Here is a 25,494-nt window from a genome sequence, read left to right as displayed (position 1 = left end):
AATTAGCGGTTGAGGTGCACCGGTGGAAATGTTCTGGAGTCAGAAGGATGGCCTCTAATCAGATGGATGTTGGCGAACTCCGGAGAGTACGAACGTCCTTGTCAACTGCTGGTCACTGGCAAGCACGTCGATTGCGATAAAAAAAAAAAACACTCGTCCCGTGGATTGGAAGCTGCACCGACGCGATCAAGTGAATCGCTCTGCGGTTTTCAGCGCCGTTGGTGGGGCAGCATGTGGCTGTGGATTGCTAAATGTAGGAAACATGGCTGCTCTCTAGTGGTGTGTAGCAGGACGCGGAGCGGCTCAAAGCCTGCAAAAGGGGCCTGCGGTCTATAAAGAAAGCCAATGGGCAGATCCCACCTGTTGACGAATATGGCGCACAGCAATAGAGAGTAACTCGCGGCCAAACACGCTTATGCTTCGTCTGCGCAGTGTTCATCTTCTTGGAGCACCAGTGATTAACTGCTGCATAAAGCTCTGACAGCCATGTCGGAGGCGTCAGTCATGATCACAGGAGGCTCCTAAGGTTGTGGGCGTTTGAGCAGCGTGGTCGCAGCGAGGGCGGATTTCACTCGTAAAAGCTTGAACAGCCTCAACAGTCTACTGAAGCAATTACGCTTGCAGCGAAGCAGTGCATCTAGATGAGTTACAATTCCGTCACAGTTGTGACTGAAACATTGGTAGAAATTGATGAAACAGAAAAATTACACAAGCTTGGTCAATGTAGTCAGCCGTGGAAAGTCTTCGATGACGCGAAACCAGTACTGAAGTGCTCCAATGCCGTTTACGTTAACCAGGTGTCCAAGGAATTCGAGGTTCAGAGCACCGTATTAGCTCTTGGCGGCGTTGATAACAACTGACTGACTAGGAAGACCGGAAAACAACTGCCGCAAGGGTTTAAGATGTTCTTGGACGGAAGAACTTGTAACGAGGTAGTCACCAATGTGTGTAGAAACGAAAGGCAGGCCTCGGGTGACGGAATAAATGCATCGCTGGAATGGTCGACCAGCGCTCCGTAGCCCAGAGCGCATCCGGATAAATTAAAAAAAATAGTATGGTGAGGACGGCGCGAACGATATGAATCTTAGGAAGGACTGTCGTGCCGAACAGCTTACAGTGAAGTCTTGAATGCTTGGGAGTGTTTAGTGATTGGCAACCACTGTTAAATGTGAGGCGCAATAATTGGAGAAAGGAACGGCGATGTTGAGTGCAAGTTTGTGTTGCAACTGCGTGCGAGCAATCTTGACTTTTTCTTGGGACGAGCGATGGGGACAGAAATGAACCGGAGTGCCGGATATGATGGTGTGAATGCATACGTCATGTTCCACAGGCTGTGTCAAACCCGAATGTGCCGTGTAGCTGGAAACCTCACGGAGCGTCTCAGCAAATGGCGCTTTCACCATGGCAGACATGGGCGCGATCGGTGATGTAGTGGATGCGGGGAACGTTCAGCTGAGTAAAAGAGTCGACACGGCGGCTACATAGGTCGACAAGGATGCCGCAGTTGAGCAGGAAGTAAGCTTCAATAAGGGTGCGGCGCACATACGCAACCACGAGTATTCCGCGGATCACTCATCGAAGGCCAAGGTTTAGCGTCACGGTGCATGAGGGTTACACTGGAATTCTGGTACCGTTGGCAGCTTGTGAAAACGACACAGCTGCTGCTTTGCGGTCGGGGCTCTGAGCACGAATTATGCTTACATCTCCTCATGTGTCGTCGAGAATCGGCTATCCTGTGACAGTGCGCGTTACACACGAAGTAGGTTGGGTTGAACACACGAAGTAGGTTGGGTTGAACTTTTCGTGTGCGCTACAGGTGGCTGGCTTGTTTGACGGCCATTCACAGGGGCGAAGGCAGTGGCGAACGTCGTTTTCAAAATGGCGATGATATACATAAACGCCAGACGTTGTTGGTGAAGTTAAACGAATCATGTCTGGGTGTGGGGATCTGCTGGAACTACGGCTGCTTGGACGAAAAGATGGTGTGCGACGGCGTCTCGCTGCACAGAGAATGTGCTTAGGGTGGTCACACAGGAAGTCGAGAGGAGAGTGTGCTGGCGAAAGAGAGAGATAGATAGCAAGGATTGGAAAGGCAAGGAGGTAAACCAGACGGGCACCCGGTTTGCTACCCTACACTTGGGGTGGAAGAAAGGAGAATAGAAAAGGGAAAACAGGGAAAGAGTGAGCAATGAGTGCGTAGGGTAGGATGCACTGGCACACCAATAGCGGTCTCTTAAGGCGGTACACTTCTACTCGTGTGCTAATGCACGAATCGCTTTTCGTGCCAGTGACGGGTGGGGCCATAGCCCGAATGTCTGACTCGGAGAATGATCTTGAGTCCAATCTGTTTAAAGTTGTCCTCAGAGAGAGGCATTGTACGGCATAGAGAGGGCAGGTACACAATAGGTGCTCGATGGTTTCCTTGCACCTACAGTAGTTGCACATCGGGCTCTCGGCCATTTCGATACGATGGAAGCAGGCGTTCGTGAACGCCATTCCCAGCCACAAGTGGCACGGCAAGTTTGATTCGCCGCGGGAAAGGCTAGGTGTCAGTCGTAGCCGTAGCGTGGGCTCTAGTTTATGCATTCGACAATTCAAGGCAGTTGAACTCCAGAGATCTTGCGACTATTTTTGCGTGCAAGCAGGCGCAGTTCCCTGGCAGCGTCCGACCTCGCCAAAGAGTTTGGATGCATCTGGGTGTCTTCGTGGACAGAGCGGGCAGCCCTGTCAATACAGTTGTCGCCGGCGATGCAACAGTGAGCAGGAATCCATTGAAAGTTAATATTGTGCCCTGTTTCCAAAGCATGGGGGTGTACTTCCCTGATATGGGATATCATCTGCTCGTAAGGTGTGTGATGTGCAGACTTGATTTTGTCAAGAGCTGCCTCAGGGTCACAAAATTCAACCCATTTGTCTTTCGGCTCTTCGATGAAGAACGTCATAGCGGAAAGGATAGCTGTTAAATCTGCTGCCGTAGATGTAGGCATGTGTGACAACTTGAATTCAACTGTAGCATGCTTAGCTGGTGCGACGAATGCGGCAGTTGAGCTGGTAGGTGAGGTCAAACTGTCGATACATATACAGGGTGTTTCTGTGAACACTTTCAAAGTCCTTAAATGTTGCCTGTGGCTGATATCACAATTCTAGTTCATGAGCTGGTTTACTAGAAGCGACGGACAATAGTTGCACAAACAATTGAGATGCAAAGATGACGAACTAATAAAAAGTAAGTAATTAAGTTTTTAACTGAAGACATTATGGCCCATATTGCGATTTACAAATTACAGCGTGGAATTCACAAGGTAGATCCACTTGGAACGGCTATTCAAGATCCCTGTTTTAAAATACAAATTCCCAAACTTTGCGGAGAAATTCATGGACGTTCCAGTTTATTCGATCAAAAAAACGACATTTCGTGCACTGAAGCACACAAGTAACTTGAACGCCAGTGCATTTTTCCGCAAAGTTCGGAAATTTAAATCTCGAAACTGGTGTGGTCCTGAGAATTCGTTCTAAGTGGATCCGCCTTGCAAGTGAACCGCTAGAATTTGTAAACTGCAATATGGCTCATAAGATAATTAACTAAAATCAATCAGTGAATTCTTGTTAGTCAGTAAATTTTGCATTTCAATTTTTGTGCAAGTAATGTCCACCACTTCGAGGAGACCGGCTCTTAAATGGAATTGAGCTATCTGCCACAGGCTACCTTTAAAAAATTTTGAAAGTGACGCTCGAACACCCTGTACCTATGCGGCCATCACATGTCTGGAGCAGTAAAAGGAGTATGAGTTGTTGCAGAGCCAGAGATGAATGACTGACCTTCTTTGTAATTCCAGGAATAGTAAAATTCACCTGAGGCTGTAGCAGGCACCACAGGGGAGGTACGGAATTAAGTTTCGGCATTAAGGTATTATGGAAGTCAGGAAAGGTACGTAATTCAATGGTATGTTGTGCGGTCGAATTTATACCTGGATACACTGTGGCAGTTGCGATGGTTTGAATGGTACTGCTACGACTTTGGCAACGCGGCGAGCCCAGTCAAATTTACAATGGAGGTTGTGGCCAGGGTCATCAGCCCCACTCGCCGGCAGTCAGTACAAGAATAATTTGCGCAAGACGGCGTCATCACTGCATCTCGTGTGGCCTCCAAGCAAGTACCTCGTGCAACGAAGAAGACGAGCGACATGGTCTGAGTCATTCAACTCACAAATGCTCTTAGATGAAAAAACGCTGCAAAGCTGATATTTGCAGCAAATGGGTTGCCTTGAGGTTGTCATAGGCGGTGGCAGGCAGAGGGGAGTTCGCAGCGTCGATGGAAGCGGGTGAGAGCACTGAATAAGCGTAAGGAAACTTTTATGCGTTGCATATTGCAATCACTCAGTTCAGCCCTTGGGCGCGGCCGGGCAGCCACCATTGAGGGTATGAGCCATTGTTCAGTGCTGCGCGTCTCATATGTGGGTCCATTCTCTTTTAAGTTTGCTAAGTTTGTTATTAAGTTGCTTCTGTTTTTATGCGTTGCATATTGCAATCACTCAGTTCAGCCCTTGGGCGCGGCCGGGCAGCCACCATTGACCTTTAGCTCAACCACGTGACGTGACGTCACGACAGCCGGAGGAAAAGCTGGGCCCCAACTCGCGCAATATGCAACGCATTCTTGGCTTAACCAAGGTAAGCCTGGCCATTTTTTGGCTTGAGAATGGCTAACAGCAACGTGAAATCGGCTAAACGTCTTCACTAACAACGCTGAAGGTTGATGGTACCAGTACTGCTGGTGGAGGATGATCAAGGCCGAACAGGAGAGAGAGAGATAAAACTTTATTGTGTCCTTGATGGGGTTAAGGGGTGGCGGGGGTCGGGAGACTAACCCCCAATCCCCCCCTTCCTCAGACGGCGGCCAGTTCTTGCTTTCTGGCGGCGTCTTCGGCCATCCGGACGGCCCAGAGCTGCTCCTCTGGGTCTAAGCTGAGCAGCAATGTCTCCCACTGCTCGGCCGTACTAATAATGCGTGTGTTAGTGCGGGAGGTGTTGGTGGGTGAGGCTTTGGGGCATTGCCAAATAATATGATTGAGGTCGGCGCGGGCTTTGCACGCTTTGCAGAGTGGTGAGTATGCATCGGGGTACATGCGGTTGTAAAGCACGGGGTTCGGAAAAGTTCGTGTCTGAAGGAGTCGCGAAGTGGTGGATTGAGACTTAGTCAGTGTTTTGTGTGCTGGGGGGTAGCGTAACCGCTCTCTGCGGTAGTGCAGTAGAATTTCTCCGAACGTGACCATTCGGTCCCGCGCGTGACCGCGATGCAGAACAGAGGGCTGGTCGGGATCAGAAGACGCAGGAGAAGGATGATGCGCCCGGTGTGCGAGAGCTCGGGCGGCATCGTGTGCGGCTTCGTTTCCAGCCAGACCCGAGTGACCAGGGGCCCAGATGATCTGCACGCGGCGTTGCCTTGAGGGAGGAGTCCCAGAGAGAATCTTCTGCGCTTGGGGTGCTATTAGTCCTCTTGCGTAGTTACGAATGGCCGTTTTTGAGTCGCTGATGATACAGTGTGCATTGGTAGCCACGTAGGCCAAAGCGATGACCGTTTCTTCTCCTACTTCGGGTTGCGTGGCGAATATTGATGCGGCCGCGGAGAGGTGGTACTGCGAACCCGCGACTGCGACGACCGCCATGGCGTTTTGGTTGGGGTAGTCTGCTGCGTCCACGTAGGTTACGTCAGCGGCTTGGTCGTAGCGCTTTTGTAGTTGTTTAGCTCTGTCTGCACGTCGCTCCGGATTGTGTTCAGGGTGCATATTGCGAGGTATGGGCGGGATAACTAGCTGATCACGAATGTTTGGAGGGATGGGTACTTTTGGTCCGAATTGGGTGGTGTAGGTTATGCCTAGGGTGCCTAGAATGTGCCTGCCCGTGGTGGAATGGGCAAGTCGTTCGTATTGGCTAATACGGTGCGCTTCAATAAGCTCGTCTATGGTGTTATGAATGCCTAGGGCGTCCAGTTTCTCGTTAGAGGTGGTGATGGGAAGATGTAGGGCTTGTTTATAGGCCCTCTTGATCATGGTATTGAGTTTGGACTTCTCAGTTGCATTGAGGCTAAGGTACGGGGCGACATAGGTGATCCTGCTCAAGGCGTAGGCGGTTACCAGGCGTATAAGGTTGCTTTCCTTCATGCCGTGATGTCGATTTCCGATGCGTGCAATGAGGCGAGTGGTTTGGTGTACATGATTATCTAATTGCTTGAGTATGTCCGTGTTTCTGCCGTTTTGTTGGATGCGTAAGCCAAGGATACGAATGCTAGGTACTGTAGGTATGCGTTGCTGGTGCACGCGGAGTTCCATCTCGGGTGGGTGAGGGTCTGGACGTCGACCTCCTCAATTAGGCTTGTACAGAAGGAGCTCCGATTTCTGTGGGGAACACGCAAGGCCGCGCGGTTCTACGTATGCAACGACCTCGTTGATGGCTTGCTGCAGCGTGTCTTGGATGTCTCCGTCGCTGCCCCCGGTGACCCACAGGGTGATATCGTCTGCGTATAGGCTATGCTTGAGGTTGGGGATGCTAGCTAATGCAGGCGGTAGTCCGAGCAAGGCCACGTTAAACAGAAAAGGGGATAGAACCGATCCTTGCGGCGTGCCTTTACTGCCTAAGTGAATAATTGGCGACTGCAACCCTCCGATGGTAATGGTGGCTGTGCGACCTGTAAGAAAATTCTTTACGTAGTTATAGGTTCGATGTCCAACCTGGAGTTGTGCCAGTTGGTTCAGTATGGCCTCATGCGTGACGCTATCGAAGGCCTTGGTTAGGTCTAGCCCCAAGATGGCTCTGGTGTCCAGCCTGGAGGTTTTGTCGCCATCGATAATTTGGTGCTTGAGCTGAATCATGATATCTTGAGCAGAAAGTTTCGGGCGGAAGCCAATCATGGTATTGGGGAAGAGGTCGTTGTCGTTCATATGTCTGTGTAAGCGTGTGAGGATGACGTGCTCGAGGACTTTTCCGACACATGAAGTCAGGGAGATAGGGCGGAGGTTTTCGAGTAGGAGGCGCTTCCCGGGTTTGGGAATCATAATAATTTTGGCTTCTTTCCATTGTGAGGGGAGGTTTCCAGTTTCCCAGTATGCGTTAAAATAAGCTGTGAGGGCTAGTATAGAATCCTCATCTAGGTTGCAAAGCATTTTATTAGTAATGCCATCAGGTCCCGGGGCTAAGTTAGGGCGGAGTGCGAGGATGGCTTCACGTACTTCTGCTGCTTCTATGGGCACATCCAGGTGGTCATTATCGGTGCCTGTGTATGCTGGAGCGGGTGTGGTAGGTTGAGGTCCTATGTATCGGTCTATCAATTCTTGAAGAACTTGTGCGTCCGTGCCCGAATGGGTGTGAATAATTTTTTGCAAGTTGTGCTGTTGTGTGTTCTTGCTGTTAGCCGGATCGAGGAGGCAACGGAGGATATTCCACGTTTTGGGCAGGTTTGGTTGCCGCTCCATGCTGTCGCATGTGCTGTGCCAATTTTGACGAGTAAGTTGTTGTGCGTAGTCTTCGATTTGAAGGGTGAGAGTACTAATATGCTTCCTGAGCGTTCGGTTGAGCTTGTTGCGTTTGTATCTGCGTTGCAGACTGGCGAGGGCTTCCCACATATGCAGCAACTTGCTATCTGCCTCCTGCAGATTGGCTTCCTCAGGCACCAATTTAGTAGCTTTGCTCGCGTCTTGCAGCAAGGATGGGACCCAATCTTCGAAAGGGGGTTGGGTACCCGAGAAAGAGGTGAGGGCTCTGGCCTGCCGGAAAGCGTCCCAGTTCGTTATGTGGAGTTGACGACCCTTAGGCTTTCGCGGGCCCACTCGAACTGTTGTTTGGATTAAATAGTGGTCGCTGCCCAAGTTGTCTTGTGTGTTGATCCAGTCTGCTTGTGGAATTCGTTTTGCGAATGTCAAGTCCGGAGTAGTATCTCTGCTAACACTGTTTCCCATACGAGTGGGAGAAGTTGGATCCGTGACAAGAGTAAGACCTAGATTCTGTCCGTCAAGCCATAGTTGTCTTCCCTTTCGGCGGTCCATTGAGTATCCCCATGCCACCGCAGGGGCATTAAGGTCCCCTACGATGAGCAGGGGGGCTGCCCTAGCTACTTGATCTGCTTTGGTTAAAAGTCGTAGAAACCTATGTTGTTCTCTGGGGCTGCTGTACACATTGAGGATGAAGAGGCTCTGTTGCTTGCGCCTTGCAGACGGGATGATCTCCAGAAAAACGTGGGCTGCTGTATCAATGCCTGTGTGATGCTGTATAACCGGAATGTTTCGCTTAACTAGTGTGGTTACTTGGGGCCTGCGGTTATCATTGCAAACTGCGGTGTATGCGGCGTATCCCGACAGCTTAGCCGCTTCTCCGGTCTCTTGTAATGCGATAACATCGGGGGAAGTATGTGGTGCGAGAGAGGTAATGTATTGCTCTAAGTGTGCTCGCTTTCGCCGGAAGCCCCGGCAGTTCCACTGCCAAATGCAGTAGGTAACACGTTCTGGATTACTCGCAGCCATCTTTGTCGGGACGCGAGTACGGCTTCTTTAGGGGACCTGCTCTGGGACGGAGTAGGGTGTTTTCCAATTCTGTTAAACGGGTATTGTGATTTTGAGCCAAAGTTGCGACCATGTCTTGAAGCACTTTGCGCGTGTCGTCCATGTTTTCCTGTCGCTGTTGTTCTCTTGCCGCAAAGGCTTGCTCAATTCTGGGCAGTAGTAGCATTTCTAGTTTCGCCGTAAGGAGGTTGTCCATTGCGCGTTCGAGAGCTTTTGCAATGGAGGCGTCGAGCAATGTGGCAAGCTTACAATCTAATGCTTCGTTGAGGTTGCGTTCTATCCGCTGTTGCAGCTCAGTGAGGGCCTCACAGTTGACATTTCCTTCTGAAGTGTATGCTGGTGTTGCTACTTTTGAGATTGGTTCGAGAGCTTTCTGTTTGTGCGAGGTTGGTTGTTGGGTGGTTTGCGCGCAATCTATTGCAGGGACAGGAAGGATGTCTGCATTTGATGGTAAATGCTTGGGTTGTGTGTCTGCAAGTTGGGATTTGAGATTAGCGTTTTCTGTCTTGAGTTCTTGTATCTCAGCACGTAAGGATCGGAGCTCCTGTGCATGAAGCTGTGCATGGTAGCGTCACTAACTGTGTTCACTGGGGTTGCTATAGGTTGTGTGGTGTGACCTGTGTGGGAGACAATGCTGGCCCAGCTTACCTTGGGGGGTGCGTCTTGCACTTTGACTGTGGTCGTTTTAAGGCTTGTGTTTCCTTGCTGCTGCGGCGGTGTTGAATCCGGTCCGCTCCGAGAGTGACTGCGTCCTTGTGACTGACTGCGACCTCGGGAGCGGCTGCGTCCACGAGACCGACTGCGCCCTCGTGAATTGCTGCGTTCGGGAGCCTGCGGTTGTAGTGTTGACTTCGGTGTTGGCGGAGCTGAGTCTCCATCTGCAGAAGTCGATGGCCCCATCTCCTGGTCAGCTCCTTGTTGTCCCAGTCGTAGGCGTTCCCATCGTCGTTGGAGTAGGAGGTGTGGTGTCTGGAAGCGGCGATGGCAGGACTTATCACCAGTCGGGTGGTCTTTGCCGCAGAGTGCGCAGCAAGGGTGACAGGGGTGATCATCCGGTGGATTTACTGTGTCACAGCTCTTGCATTTCTTCTGGGTTGGAGTGGGGCATACATCGGCCCTGTGGCCGACGGTCCCGCAGATGTCGCAAACCTCGATGCGCTTCTTATGTAGATAGCATTTGTATTCTGCTCCGCGGTAGTAGACATGGTACGGTACTTGCTTTCAGTCGAATACGATGAGCACTGAATTAGTCTTGCCCATGCGTCGGGCCTGCAGAATCGTAGGGTTCTTCTTGTAAATGAGACTGTTGGTAATGTCTTCTTCCGTGTCATATGAAGGGATGTTATGTATGACTCCTTTGGCTGTGTCCTCCGGCGGTGTGACGTATGCTGTGGCAGCGTAGCGGACTGCTCCGATGGGGAGACTGCGGATGCGACAGTATTTTTCGGCGTTAGACATCACTGGCGTGCTAACTACAATGACATTATTATCCGTGCATGAGCGGTAAATGTCGTCCGCTGCTTCTTTGGTTGTAATGCCCGTGATCTGCAGTATTGAGTCGCGTATCTGGGCGTCTCCTAGTTTGGACACATTGAAACCGTCTCTTGGGCGTATGACGATCTTGATATCATTCTTCGGAAGTCGTGGTTGCCGTGGTGCGTGTCGGCGTAGTGCGGGCTGCTCGGTACTCTCGGTGCGTGCGCTTGCTGTTGCACGGAGGGATCCGTGTATGAGTTGGGATGATGCCTGCGTAGTCTGTCGTTGCTTACGGTGGCTGACAAGCCACCCTGCTTCAACGGAAACTTCTTCGGGGGCTATTTTCGTGCCTTCAACCTTTACTACCTCCATGACGAGGGGAGGGGCTGCACTTACTTGATCTCACGAGGGTGCGAGTCGTTGGGCGAAGTCCTCGGGAGCCGGGACTGCGACAGCGACGCCGCGCACCTTCGTAGCTGCGGCGCACCTGTCTCTCGGCCAGACGGAGCAGCTGAAGGTCTTGCTAGGGTTAGCAATCTTGTGGTCGTAGAAACCCTTGTCCTGGGTCCCTGGCGTCGGGACTGGTCTTGATCTGTAGCGGACCACTTCCGGAAGCTGGTTCCGACGTTAGTTTGGGTCCAGCGGTGATTGTTTGGCCACAAGAGTTTGAAATATACGGAGCCCATACGAGGCGCGTGCACTCCGTGAGCGTCGTCGTCGTCTTCCCCGCCGAACAGGAGTCCTCACCACGTTACTCAGGAGGTTTCTGGATCACCTCATGGTTTCCCCAAACTGTGGCGGCAGAGCAACAGTCTGGGCAGGCTATCGTAAAAGAGCAGACAGGACATGTCTTTGATGTCTCAGACTAGGTTTTAATATTTCCAACGACAGCTGGTGCTTGCGCGTGCCGCGCACAGCATCCGAAACTCGACAGGATGCTAGCGTTTGCTTTTTTATTTATTAGCGTATCGTGAATGCGATGTCAATGCTGCTGCCACTACAGCGGTTTAAGTATTTCAGTTAATATATTTTTAAGGTGTTGATTCATTTAAAATATCATTATAATCCGCTACAGTGACATAGTGTGCTTTGAGAAGAAGGGGAAGCACATTAAAGACATCGCAGAGAGTGCATTTACTGGTGGTGGCTAGTAAATCCAAAGATAAATTGGTATGGAAAGAAACATTACTACACAATGAAAAAGAAAATATAAAGGAAAATGCAGAAACTCTAGCGTCACAGGCAATAACTGTGGATATATGCTCGAATGTTTCAGGCGGAAGAAGGATGAATGTGACAATCAGTGCAGGTATGAGCAAGCGCTGTGCATTCTAGTGTGCAAGAAAGGAGTAATTGTTGCTCTACTAGCTAGTTTTTTTCGATCATCTTCAGCGTATAAGTCGTGGTTTCCCCACTGCCTGAGCTCGATATTATAAAATTCATCCATTGCATGCGTGCGAGACGCTCACTATTATAATGAAGACATAATCTTATGTGCTCAAAGTTTAATACAGCACAATAAATCAATCAAGAACGACTAGAGCCGATTTCTGAATGCCTAATATATTGAAACACCAAAGACGAAATGTGACCTGCGCCTTTCTGTCCGCCGATCTCTCCACAAGTCAGGTTATTTGTTTGCTGTGACTTTAATTTTAATCCTCTGCAAAAGGTTACCGAGCTATATCGCTAGCGCAGTCACGTTTCTTCCAATGATCCAACTCATCAGTTATTTGAAATTTTAGTCGCCTATTTTTTCTGCATGCAGCAAGTCACCCACGTAGTTTTAACAAGTGAATCTACGGACGTATACAAACGTATACGGACGTATACGGACGTATATATAAGACGTATGCGAAGTAGTTTTACCAAATTATCTATAAGTAATCCTGCTGAATTCTATAAAAGTACCCGTGAGTGTGCAAAGTACGTTGTATGCAGCTTACCAAAGTCATTCCTTGCCAGCAGATACTTGAGGAACTCAATTATCAAGTAAATCTGTGATCGTAGATCCAGAGTCCCTAGCCCTTGAAAAGTGCACTGAAAAGTTCGACAATCAAATGTTTGATTTGGGTAACAACCACCGCGGTTCCTTAACGGCTATGGTACTGCGCTGCTAAGCACCAGGTCGCCAAATGAAGTCACGGGCCACGGCGGCGGCATTTTGATGGGGGCGGAACGCAAAAACGCCCTTGTCTTGCACATAAGGGGTATAGTAACAATCCACTGGTGGTCAAAATTATTCGGGATTCCTCCATCACGGTGTGCCTCATAATGAAGTCCTAATTTTAGCCAGTAAGGCCACCGAATTCAAATTCATTCCATTTTGCCCGCAAGAACTTATGCCTAATATGAACACATCTGAGGACCCTATAACTTAAAACTATTCCAGAGTTTTCTATTCCAATTCTGCAACGAGCCCTCTGCGGTTGGTCAAAAACGCTTTTGAAGCACCCCTACCTCGCCTGTCTGTCATGCGATGTCACGAAATCCGCTATAGCTCCCCATCTAATGTGATGCGTACACACTGATTATGCATGATTGGACGGAACAAAAGAAAAATTGTTATTTCTGATTCCACGCCTATTCGCCATTAGTATTCGGTTATTGCTCAAAAGTATTCGGGCTGCATCGACTTCAGCTGTCTGTCACGCGACGTCACAAAACCGCGAAAACTCAGCGCGTCAAAGTGACGTGCACGCGTTAAAGATGCATTATTGTGACGAACAAAACTGAATATATTTCTGAATAGCCGCAGGCTCCCACGTTGCGAAAGAAATAGAAGATGGCTGCCGCCGATCACTCAGGCACTGGTTACTCGTACATGCCGGAGAGCATGCGTTTATTTGCATGCAATAAAGCTTTTTGCGTGGCTGTGTAACGTAATCGATTATTTTCGGCACCTTTATGACCTCGCTCTGCCAGCTATTCTTTACTGAGGGTCCATTTTAGGAACTCAATTATGTGCACTGATACTGTGCACCGGCTCGGCCCAACTATCTTTTTCCATTTTAGCGGCATTCTTAACCTTCGTTGGATGCCGCCACGATTTTCGACCAGCCACCTCAAGCAAAGTAAGGGAAAGAGGACCAACCACGGATGACGGCACAACCCTCTTCATACGGTTACCGATTTTGAGTGCACTGGCTCGGCCTTATCAGATGCCTCTCCACTTGGGCGGGCTCCTAGTCTCTTGTCAGGCAATTAGATAAGACAAGCCGTTCAGTGTAGGCAATGCTATTCGTTTTTGAAGCAAACAGATGTGACCTCCTACAAACAAGGGGAGCATTTGATTGGGCTATTCAAGCAACGTTCCTGGTCACCGCTTGATGCCTGCGTCGCGGTTACGGAAATTCGACGTCAGGAGATTGGAATAAGAAAACATACAGGAATAGTTTTACGGTATAGGGCACCAGCTAGTTAAACTCTGCTTACTGGAAAGCAAAAACATCAGCAACAATAACAACTTAAGTCCAACTACCATATCCTGACTCACGCGCACCTGACGCGCTTGCTGTTTTCGAGGAAACGGTGGTTGTCGTGCCTGTGACTGAAAATTGCAATTAATTTTCTGTATGCACACGTAACAGATTCTAACGTAGTCGTCGTTCGAGAGTGCCTACTTAGACAGTGGTGTACACGCTATTACCAGGCGCTTTTTTAGCCGGCAGATGCCCAATCCGGAGGATAGTTTTTTTTTTCATAAATACCATCATACTGTAGCTCTGCTTCGACCAGCGTCAATTGTACATTGTGTAAATGATTGCTGTTAAAAGAGCGAATTTCAAGCTAAGTGCACTGTGATTTGTAAATATTTCGCAAAGCGTGAGAACATTTTAGCAGGACAAGATGTCAGCGAGTTCACATAGGGCATCTGCGTTTAACTGCAGCGCAAAAAAAAGCTCGCGTTGAAGAGACCAGCCAACACGGTAGAAAATAATAGAAAAGCGGGACCTGCAATAAAACCAAGAGACTCTTACACTTGTTTTGCACGGCCTTTTGGATTATAGTTAAATATTGTCAGCATTTCTTAGTGCAGCACATTCCGCACCCTTGGAAACACAAAGTGTTCACTTCACGCAATAATGGCACGCCAACGACTTTAGTTCTGTTTATACTGCTGCTCTTCTGTAATACGTTGCAACCTCATTCCTCTCTTTAGGGTGCATGTGCAATCCCCTCTACCTCTTTTGTGTTAAAAGTGCGTCATAATGCCTCAGACTATCTTAACGAAATTCCGAAAATAGTTTTTGGCACGTTAAACTCCATAATTTTTATTCTTAACGAAATACTTGATGTGCATTTTCCACATGGACAAAAATACAAGTAGGTATATGCATTTGATAATTCAAAATATACTCAAAATATTTACTGAATCAGAGTTCATAAGATTAATGCGAATCTGGTTGATCAAGGAGTGTCACTGGGCAAACACTGCGCGACTCCAGCGACATTCGTTGATCGACCACATTTATTTACTTCAAGCCTCCAGCTTCCTGTAAACATCACTCCTGTTTGGACGTGTAAGGGAGAGTTTGTGCAAAGGGGTTCTTTATCTGCTTATCTCAAGCGAGAAAGCCGCAAAACAACTGACGGCTGTGTAAACAGAATAAGGTGTTTTACATGTTCAAATTCAATCTGCCAGGCAGAAAGAAGACTATGTTACGCCAAAATGATGCACATGAGCCACTTCGCATAACTTTCTGTGGCTTTTGTGCTGAATATGCTGTCTTTATATACGTTTGCAGATACATTACTCCTTCGAATTTGTAGTGTTTCATCACCGGCATGCAGTTTGCCTTGCCGGCTCTACGAAGACGTAATATAAAAGGTCGATGAAATAATTTTTCGTGCTGGCAGATCTTTAGTGGAATGTCTGAAAAAGTTCGTATGGTGCGTTGTGCATAATAGCCATCAGTTGTTAAATACAATACGATGAAAGAAGCCTAGGACATTTCTAAAAGGTTTCACACACGTTATAGAGAGTGCGCTGCCGTCAGCCAATCGGTGCTTTGTGACAGCGAGGTTACCTACATTTTGAAATGGCGGAACTTCAACGTGTAATGCAGCATCGTAGCTTGACGATAATAGAGCCCTGAGTTCAGTGCTTCAAGAGCCCGGCATTTTCCACAACGGACGAGCTGAAGTAACTTTGTGCTGTCACTTCCGGTAGGTCACGGCTACGGCACTAAATGCGTTGAATTTGTTAGTGATTCCTTGAGCAATCGTAAAATATCTGTTTCTCCCCTTTCACCGTACTAGAAAAACGTATATCAATGCCCATTAGCAACAATGTTAGCTAAATAACCTTGTACAACGCTAGCATTTTACATATTTATCATTTTATAATTTTAGTATCAAATGAATGCCAGAGATGTAACTATGCCATGAATGATTAAACAAAAATATGATGACAATTGTGAATTACATTGCAGTTTAAGATGGGATATGAAAGCACAATGGCTCTAGTTAAAGCGATAACCTCTTTGAGGTTCACTCAAAGGACAGGTTGCCAAGAACAATTCTCATACGCTGCAGGAACTGCAGACAACCATTACCCAGCACATTTCACGGATGACTCAAAGAATGATTACCGACGTCCAGCATATTGCGAAGACATGGTTTCATGTTGGTTGCGGACATTTTACCATCTGCTGTATTTATCACTGCTCTGTTGTTAATGAATCTTCACATTTTATTACCACCAACAACACTGCGGAGTGTCTTTTTTGACGCCTAGTACCTAGTACTTTTTGATGACAATCTTTTAAGAACTACATGCGGCTGTTGCGTTGGCGGTTGTTGTTCCCTAGACGTTTACTGCAACTGCGTAGTTGTTGACTGCCAAGCAGAGATGGCGTTTAGAAATTGAAATAGAACATTGAACCAGACTTGGCTAAGCCAGAGTGATTTTTAGTGCATCAAAGATGTAAGCGCAATAAATGTCTTACCTCTAGAAAAGTGCCGAGGAAATCTCCAATGCCTTCCTGGATGCATATGTAAGGAAAAAAAACAATATATTTTAATGTGCGATATCTTGTCCCCAAGACAAAGTCAAGGCCGAACGTTTGACAGTGAAATAGCAGCCCCATGTGTGACAACGGCAGGAGAGGTGATGACGTAGATAATTGAAAGCCATCCCACCTAGCTGAACTAATCTGCTTGCGTCAGCCAGAAACCGTCGAGCGAGATTAAGGTTACGAGCTGTACATAGTGCTTTTTGATTATAAGCTTTTAAAAACTACATGCGGTTGTTGAGTTGGCCGTTGCTTTTCCGTGGACATTTATTGCAACTTCTCACTGTTGCGCGTGTTCGAAGCATGGGGTTTCAACTTCTATAGACACTTTTATTTTGACCCATACTGCATCAACCCTGTAGGTGAGTTAAAAACGCATTACATGTTGCCGCACCTGAATGATTTCATTATGCACACTGAGTTTTACTTGTGACAAGTGCGTGCACGCAGTGGCGCCGAACAAATGAGCAGACACCACACATGCGATACTGGGTGCCCCATATAACTTGAACCAAGAGTTTAAATAAAGAAAGGCGTGTCAGAAGCTAATTGAACCAAACGCACATTATTCGCAACAGCCTATAGTAGCTGAGACATTTTATTTGTTTTCCCCATAACTCAATAATTAATTACATTTGTTTACCCAACCTTTCAATTTTTGACTTAAGACCCCATGTATGATACGCAGATTTGTAGACAACCTTCATAAATAACCGGTCGAATTGTTTCCTTTAGGATACGTCTCACGTAGTCAGTCTTTGCGGGTTGCGAAGAAAGCCAGCGAAATATGAAAAACATGCCACGTGACGGAGCCTCGACGCAGTGGTATTCTATAGCTCTCAAGCGTGCGTACGTTGAAGAAGTTCGGCTGCATCGTGAATGGCGACGAGGAAGTGGCAGGATGCTCTTTATCTCATGAGCAACGCTCGGTCAGCAGCATGCACTCTCGCCATGATCCGACCTTGTTCACCGAATGCACACTTGAGAGCAGCACCATACCACTGCGCAAATGCTCCGTCACGCGGCTGTTGTCATATTTCGCAAAGTTTCTTTGCAACCCGGAAAAAGAGGGCTGCGTGAGACGTATCGTAAAGGAATCAACTCGATCGGTGGTTTCTGAAGGCGCTCTACGAATATGCGTATCATTTTTGGGGCCTTCAGCCGGTAATGAATCAGTTGGGTAATTAAACCTGAACAAGTTGTGGGGGAAACAACAAATTGTTGGAGTTACTATGGGCAATTGCAAATAGTATGCGTTTGGTTCATCTCGCTTCCGACGCGCCTTTCATTTTTAAATTCTTCGCTCAAGTCATGCGGGGCCTCCTGTATATGTGTGTGATTCATACATCTCGAACTCTGTGTTTTTGTGTTAGAGCGAAAGCATCGTGTACATTTGCCAGGCCATCGTGTATTCACATATCGAGTGTTTCATGCCAGCTGTGCATTTTGCGCAAAAGTGTAGCGAAGCCGACAACAGGAAACGCAGACCTTCAATAACGAGGATGCTTTTACAGAAACACGTGCGACGCCGAGCAAATACTGTTGGGGAGCCTCAGCTATATACATTTATAAAATTGAGCTAGACAAGGATATTCGGTCGCGAAAGGAATCAAAATAACATTTTGAGCCAGTCATCGAGGCCACAACCAGCTTTGCGTGCTTCCCTTGAGTGTTAATATTTCATTAAAATATACCTTATTTTAAACATATTTTGGGTGTTTTAGGCAAGTCGCTTACGTAGCTCGGTAAATGGAATGAGCTGTAAACAAGATAAACCTGCATCTTCTTCCCTTTAGCTGTAGTACACAAGAAAATGTCTATTTCAAATGCTTCCTAAATACAAAAATGTTTAGCACTGGAACCACTCGCTTTAGGCTCTGAGTAACGTAGCACTCTAGATATGAGTGATATTACTATTATATTACTATTGTTCTGTGCGTGTTCTGTTGCTGCTGGTTTTTATGTACGGAGGTGCGCCCCTCTGTCAAGCCAGTCATAGGCTTTTTGGGTGCACCCCTAACATCCCTGATGTTGAAATAAAGGTATTTGTATTTGTATATAGTGCTGGAGAATTGTACGAATACGTAAAGAACGAGTGAGAATTACTCTACCGACATGCGGTCTTTTAGTGACCTACGTCTTCACGAATATAAAGGATGTCGGTTGTTGCCAAATTTCCTCCTACATAATTATGTTTCACAGATGCTCTATATGATCAGTATGATTGACCTTTGTTATTAGGTACGCAAACATAAAGTTAGTTCATACTATCTAGATACGAAGGTGACAGAGTCTGACTGTGTTGGATCCCTCAATGACTGGTCGTTACACTATTGTTTGCAAAAGATGCTCCGTAAAATACTTAATCTTTCTGAAATGTCTCTCATCAACATTTCAAATTTATGTATTTCAAATAATACAATGCTGAGGCCTTTAATCATTGTTTTTGCGGAAAACTGGTGTTCATATTTGTGAGACCACTATAACGGACGCGAAACTAATGTCGCGTATAGCCATTGCCGTTTGTGTTACTCCTCCCCAGCCTTTCTGAGGCACTTTATCCCTGTTTACAAACTTTATACCACAGTCCTCCCCATATCGTTTCTCAAGAATTGTGACGGCTGGGATATTACCTGATGTCAAAATCTACTATGTTTAAAGAAAATAGAGGTGCTCTCCATGATTCCATCTTTTTATGTTTTGTAGTGTTGTTTCATTCTCAGGCACAATGTTTTTACACCGGCATATCGCAGGTACATAGGCCAAGGAGCTGTGTCTCTAAGTGGGGGCACGAAAATGGCGCGCTGGTATTAATGTGCCACTTTTCCCAAGGCCCCAGTTGGAGCAGAAATCTGGTGATGCTGCACCTGTACCTTTTCATAAACCAGCTCAAAGCACTGTACAGCTTACAAATAATTCAACGCGTAAAAAACTTAATAATTTGGTAAGTGTTGGTGCTTAACGAGAACTTCATTTTTTCTCCGTAAGTATAATGAACGTAAAACAAGCGGCAGCATACACGCACACTGAAGAAAATTAGTAGTTACTATCTTTTCACCTAAAGATGACGCGCGGACACATCTTATGCAAGATAAGGCAAAAAAAAAATTTTTTTAATTAGATGCTGTTGTGACCATAAGCATTCCGCGAATTTTTAACATGTTTTCAGACCACGGCTAGCGCAGCTGTCGGCCATACCACGTCACGAAACTTTAGAAAATTAGCACGTGGAAGTTACTTATATGCCACAGAGATGCATTATTAAGCCGGAAAAAACTGAGTTTGTTATTTCAAACTCAGTTTGAAATAAGAATTTCCCTATTTCGAAAGGAATATGACAGGCTGCCCATTGATGGCCCCAACGAAGACTGCTTTTAGCTGCCGGGGAGTGGATGTTTTTGTGTATAATACATTTTTTTGGCCAGTATAACATTTCCGAGCCCTTTCGGGAACTATACGACAGCGCTCCTCTAAGTCGTCTTCACTGAGCATCCGTTTTCAAGGCATCTTCACTTACCCGTCGCATGGTGGCGCAATTGTCGACAAAGCACTAAGTAAAAGGCGATTGGAGGATTGGTAGAATAAAAGTAGGGAAACGACAAAAAACAATGACGTACAAAGGCACATTTCGCAATAGGGGATCAGAAAATGTGGTTGTGGGAGTTCATAGCATTTTTTTTCCTTTGTGAATTGTTTAACCCACGTAGGACTTTAGGCAATATAATAGCAAAAGCTTGGTGGCGCCCCCGACCACCCCATTCCCAAGGGGACGCTCACAACATCCATCCATCCATCCATCCATCCATCCACTTCAAGTTAAGCAAGGCAAAGTAGATCAATCGGAGACACTGTGCCCCTCTCTTTGCTTGATCATCTATTTTACTGGGTCTTTTTATTATCCGTCTATTATGATCCAAAGCTGTAAGGGACGGAAGACAATGAGATTAGTTTTGAAGCGAAAGAAAAGCCACCTCATAAGCGTGGCTAGAGCGCTGCATTTGGTTTCTTTAAACAATCTGGCGGGTCACTGCCCCTGCTTGCGTCTGCGAATACGCAAGGCTGATATCACGAGAATAAAGTAAAGTCGGAATGGGAGAACTTTACATTTTAACACCCTTATAAAGCAAAGCAAGAAATGTAGAGAAACATTGATGAAATAATAACGTTTCCGTATCTTAGTATTTTGGTCTTGAAGCCTGATTGGCTAAAGGTTATAGCGCAGATGTCAGGCGACAAGGTTTAAGGTAATAAGTTACAAGAGAATTTACGAAGTTGCAAGTCGCAATACAAAATATATTCACGAACTTTTTTGATAATAACAGCGCAATTGTTTTGCAAAATTGCGTACCTCTATCTATAGTTGACTGGAAAATTTCGTTCTGTAACAAGCCTTTCGAATGGTCTCGCCTGAGCTTCGTGATTTCCGCTTTTTCATTATTTGACTTTTTACGCAAAGCAACTTGCGATAAGTATTCAAAAAAAATTGACACGATCAAATGACTTACAGTGTCCGCGCCGCAAAGGTCCCCAGATCCACCTAGGCACTAGAGAAAAGTATGTAGGACAAACGAGATATAGATAATATTTTGTAAACAATGTGATGATGGTATGGTGAAATTTTACTACACGAGCATTGTCATTTCAGAGCGTAGGTTACTATCAGGCTATTTTCCAAATATTGGAAGCCGGCTTCTTGCAATTTTTATGGCGTTGTACTTCAAAAGTAACATATTGAAATAAATGCGAAAGTAAGGTTAATCAACTCAATGAATTCATGGTCAGATCAGTCATTCCTGAAAAGCAAAGTCACCAGCTACTACCTATTTTGAAAGCTCTTTATCGTGAAAAAAAATAAAATGCCCACCGTATTTATGCCAAAGCATGAAAAATAGACTATGAAGGTAGTAAGTTTTTTAATTGCTATATTGTGGCTATAGTTTAGTTGGTGTGCTGGATGTCCCAACAAAGATAATTAGGCGTGTTTCCCTGTATCTATAATAGTGAGTGCAGATGTCTTTGAGGAAATCAATGATTTACACAATGTCTTCAATACAGGGACATAGTGCATAAAAAATTTTACCGTGTTCAACTTTGAACTTCATTTTCGTTTCAATAAATCGCACAGATGACAGGGGCACAGAAAAAGTGCCACAAGGTGGGCTTGACTAGGTCTGTGTCCCTTTATTGGTTTTTAGCAACACGTAAAAATGCGCGAATAAAATACATGAACACATGTAATAATGCCACAATATATGTACGAAAAATGTGTGAAAAAATTAGACAAGTTATACAAAGTTACATTTTCAGAGCAGCAAAAACGTGAATGCACACTTTATATATGTCATAAAGTTGAACAAAAAAAGCAGAAAAAAATGTCGACAACATAAATCACTTTTCATTTAAGGGACACATTCACACAAATACAAAATTACGTAGTCAGTGTGCAGTTGTAGCTTAAAATGCATGTTCTATTGAAGAAAAACACACAAACAAAAGCACTAAAGCACACACGTGAATAACAGATTGAATGACAAGGTGTTTAGCACCTAATTGAAATGGTAATAAGTATGCCCAATAGTGACGAGAGTTAAGATGGCAGTGCATTCCGCAGCATTTGATACTTCTAGTGAGTTCTTGTACGCGGTATATGCCAAGTTTCTCTATCACGTTCATTGCAACTATTTAGTGTTCGGTTAGTTTTCAAAAGTACTCAAAAAAATTAATTGTGCTTTTTTTCTTTCTGTTAAAATACGTCTCAGTAAAATTGTATAAAAGAATGGTTTTATCGACATTAAATCTTATTGACAAGAAAGAGGATCATTATCGGCGTCGAATGAAGAGTTTCCAATTGCATGGATTGCTTACTTTTGAAATAAATATAGATTTCATGGTATTCCAAGTTGGGTTGCCCTGTACGAGGTGATAATAGTTAATGTGAGATAACATAATTAAAAATACGAGCTTCGCTCTTAATGTTAAAAGGAAGCGTAATTTCATTAGTGTTCTAACAGATCGTGCAGTAGTCACTCCACAACATATCCTTTTCGAAAATCACACCTATGCTTTTAATTGATGGTAGCATGCTATCAAAGTAGTAGTTATTTTTAGATGTTCATCAATGCTTTGTTTTTTGTGTTCTTTAAAAGAAGAAGCACGCGTTTTGTTTGGCTAGTAATAATATTTAATGAGTTTGCAAAGATCCACCTCTTTGTTTGTTCTAGTGTATCATTAGCAACACTTCGCAATTCCTTAACGCCTTTAGCAGTTATAAATAAACTAGTGTCCTCAACATATAAAACAAATTGTGCCATGGCATTCATATTACTTATGGCCTTTATTTACTGGTTAATAATAGCGGTCCCACTATGCTTCCCTCAGGAATCACGGCTAATATACCCAAATATTTTTCACAGTGGTTACGTACGAACAGGCTGATACATATACTGCAAATAACTTCTAATTAAGTTCAGGAACTAAAGCCGTAAATATCAAGTTTTGTTAGTAGGGTATTGTGGTTAGTAGTGTCAAAAGCTTTTAAAACAATCAATGAAAACGCAGAGTAACTATCCTTTCTTCAAAGCCTCAAAAAATTTTCACTTTTTGTATCAGTAACGCCGCTTCTGTTGAACGACCTTTTCTAAAGACAAACTGGTAATCTGTAATTACATTGCGTTTTGCGCAGAAAAAGAGGTTATTTTTCAGAGTTTGGAAGGTTATTCGTGTACTAATCAATTTGTCAACACTTTTAAAGAAAATGGCAAGGATCAATGTTGGCTGACAATTTAAAAGCTCGTTTCTGTCGCCAGATATGAAAAGTGCTATTACCTTCACGACTTGCATGCACCGAAGAAACATACTATTCGTCAACGAAAGATTGGAGACCCGCTCTAAGATACGCGCGATTAGGTCTATAGAGCATGCTTTTGTTAACGAACCTGCAAATCATCTATATCGCAATTTATACTTTTTCGAAGGCTAAGAAGCGTTTTGTATGCTTCATAAGTATTAGTGGGGCTTAGGAATGCACTTTTAATGACTTTGGATTTTGCATACACTGCACAACGAGGATTGCAGCAACTGTTCAACTGAATGAGGGATCATGGCTGAATGCGTAATGACGACGCAGTTTTATAGGTGTATTGGTCTTAAAGGTTTGATACATCTTTTAAATAATACGTGAGAGTTAGCTAGCGTCTATATTATATTTAATATGAATAAACGGGGAGTTTAAATTGAAATAAATATTGACCAGCTGTTTCTATTTATTATTGTATGGGTTGTTCCTCACGTCGTCACTAATTAAGCCGTAAATTCTACGTTACTATTTATCAATGTCATTGCTGCGCAGTTTATTAGTGCTCAGTTTTGCCACTTCATTTATCAGGTGGCGACGCCCAGAGACACGAAAACAGGCAAGCACAAATTGACTGGTGAGCTGAAATTTCGATCGGCTTTTAATTCAGAAACACTCAATTAGAAAAGCAACAACGGCTTTGCTGGGTGAGACATGACAGTCGTCAATAGTTTCTGAGGTTTTAAATTTGTACTGCACACCAAATAAATAAAAAAACAGGCCTAGACGTCGTGACTTCACATAGAGAGTTTTGTCATATTTGTTGCTCGGCGATGCGAGCAGAAATATTGAAGGTAAGATGAATATGCGATCAATTTTTTCTACAGCTATTAAAAAGTTATACGATGTGCTGGTGTCCGACGTGTTAAATGGCCTTGAGCTGAAACAAAACTAAATCTTGGGGTCTGCTAGCTTCCAGCCATGTGTAATTACTTTGTGACGGTCCAAGTATATCTAAAACCCATTTTCTTCCAGGACATAATAAATCAAGGAAAATAAAAAATTCTTACCGCCAAAAGAAGGACATTCGCCATTTGTACATATCCCATACGTAAACATGGTACCATTGTAGTGCAATATTAACGACTGCAGTGAGTTTCCAAATGATGTGCAAACAATACAGTGACATCAATGCTAAGGTAAGGGTAAGCAGTAAACAAGCTGCTATGACAGCGTAGATACAATACAAAAACAATATAGCTCCCACTCATTTTTTATAACTGCGATAATTATAGAACTTTGAGCTGCTTCACGTCATGACTGCGAATGATGTTTGAGATACATACCTCGCCTATGCCCAAAAAGTTTGGAAGGCTGACCTCGGCACATTGTGAGACTGTAAGACGAAAAAGGCAACATTTCATTTGAATATTACACCACAGAACAATATATATTTGATATTATCTTGAGAAACGTGTTAGTATACCAGATGCAGGGTTACCTAAATAGTATTTTCCGTATTATCTATCTGTCTACCTATCTATTTATGTTTCCATCTATCTATCTATCTATCTATCTATCTATCTATCTATCTATCTATCTATCTATCTATCTATCTATCTATCTATCTATCTATCTATCTATCTATCTATCTATCTATCTATCTATCTATCTATCTATCTATCTGTCTACCTATCTATCTATCTATCTATCTATCTATCTATCTATCTATCTATCTATCTATCTATCTATCTATCTATCTATCTATCTATCTATCTATCTATCTATCTATCTATCTATCTATCTATCTGTCTGTCTACCTATCTATCTATCTATCTATCTATCTATCTATCTATCTATCTATCTATCTATCTATCTATCTATCTATCTATCTATCTATCTATCTATCTATCTATCTATCTATCTATCTATCTATCTATCCATGATTTATCTATGTTTCTATCTATCTATCTATCGTATTAATATCTTCATTTTTGGTCGAGGGAAGCCAGAGAGAGAAAATGTGAGGGGTCCAGCTAGGTTAGCCAAGCTGTTAAAAAAAGAAAATATAATGAAAACACTGCACGAATTTCATACCTACGATGTTCTGTGCGAGAAGCTTGGCGATTGAACACAGTAAGTTTTAAAATGTTATCTTGCACTGTGCTATGTGATGTTTCTTTAAAAGTTTAATTAACGTTAGCTGGAAGACATGGTATAGTGGTGAACCATTCGGTCGCAAGTGCTGTGCTACTCTTCCCTGTCCTATGCACAGCGCATTACTGCCTACAACACTATGAAATTTTCGGTAGTGTGAATCAGTAATTATATGTAGGCCGAGTGCGCAAACGCTGGAAGCTAATAACCGTACATGCTTTCACTCCTTCTAAACTTAAGCGTGTATCTTGAGTTTAGCTTAATACATTACGTTCAAATCAGTTGTTTAAAGAAGTTACAGTTAACAGTGGCAAGCTGAACCATTTCAGTGCAACAACGGTCACCAATTGTTCCTCAGAAATGGCGTATAGAAGGAAAATTTGAGACCATCAGTACCACCCAATAATTTTCCTCGCAGACATCACAGAGTTTTGACAGAAACGTACTCCTGACCCTAGCCGTGTCACGCACATTATACACGTGAATGAAATAAACGAACAAA

General features: G+C 44.7%; 1 long non-coding RNA gene and 1 pseudogene across 1 annotated transcript; both read right to left on the bottom strand.

Moving 5' to 3' along the window:
• Positions 1 to 3,018: 3,018 nt before the first annotated feature.
• On the bottom strand, positions 3,019 to 10,397 carry LOC135896263 (uncharacterized; annotated as a pseudogene).
• Positions 10,398 to 15,941: 5,544 nt separating this feature from the next.
• On the bottom strand, positions 15,942 to 24,233 carry LOC139048388 (uncharacterized). The gene is made up of 3 exons (XR_011507657.1): positions 24,182 to 24,233; positions 20,548 to 20,586; positions 15,942 to 16,012 (listed from the first exon to the last, which is right to left on the bottom strand). It is a non-coding gene; the product is annotated as an uncharacterized lncRNA (long non-coding RNA).
• Between the last annotated feature and the right edge of the window lie 1,261 nt (positions 24,234 to 25,494).

This window comes from Dermacentor albipictus, chromosome 8 (assembly GCF_038994185.2).
Source record: "Dermacentor albipictus isolate Rhodes 1998 colony chromosome 8, USDA_Dalb.pri_finalv2, whole genome shotgun sequence".
NCBI lineage: Eukaryota > Metazoa > Arthropoda > Arachnida > Ixodida > Ixodidae > Dermacentor > Dermacentor albipictus.
The sequence above is the reverse complement of the archived record's forward strand: the minus strand, read 5'-3'. Positions and strand labels throughout refer to the sequence as shown.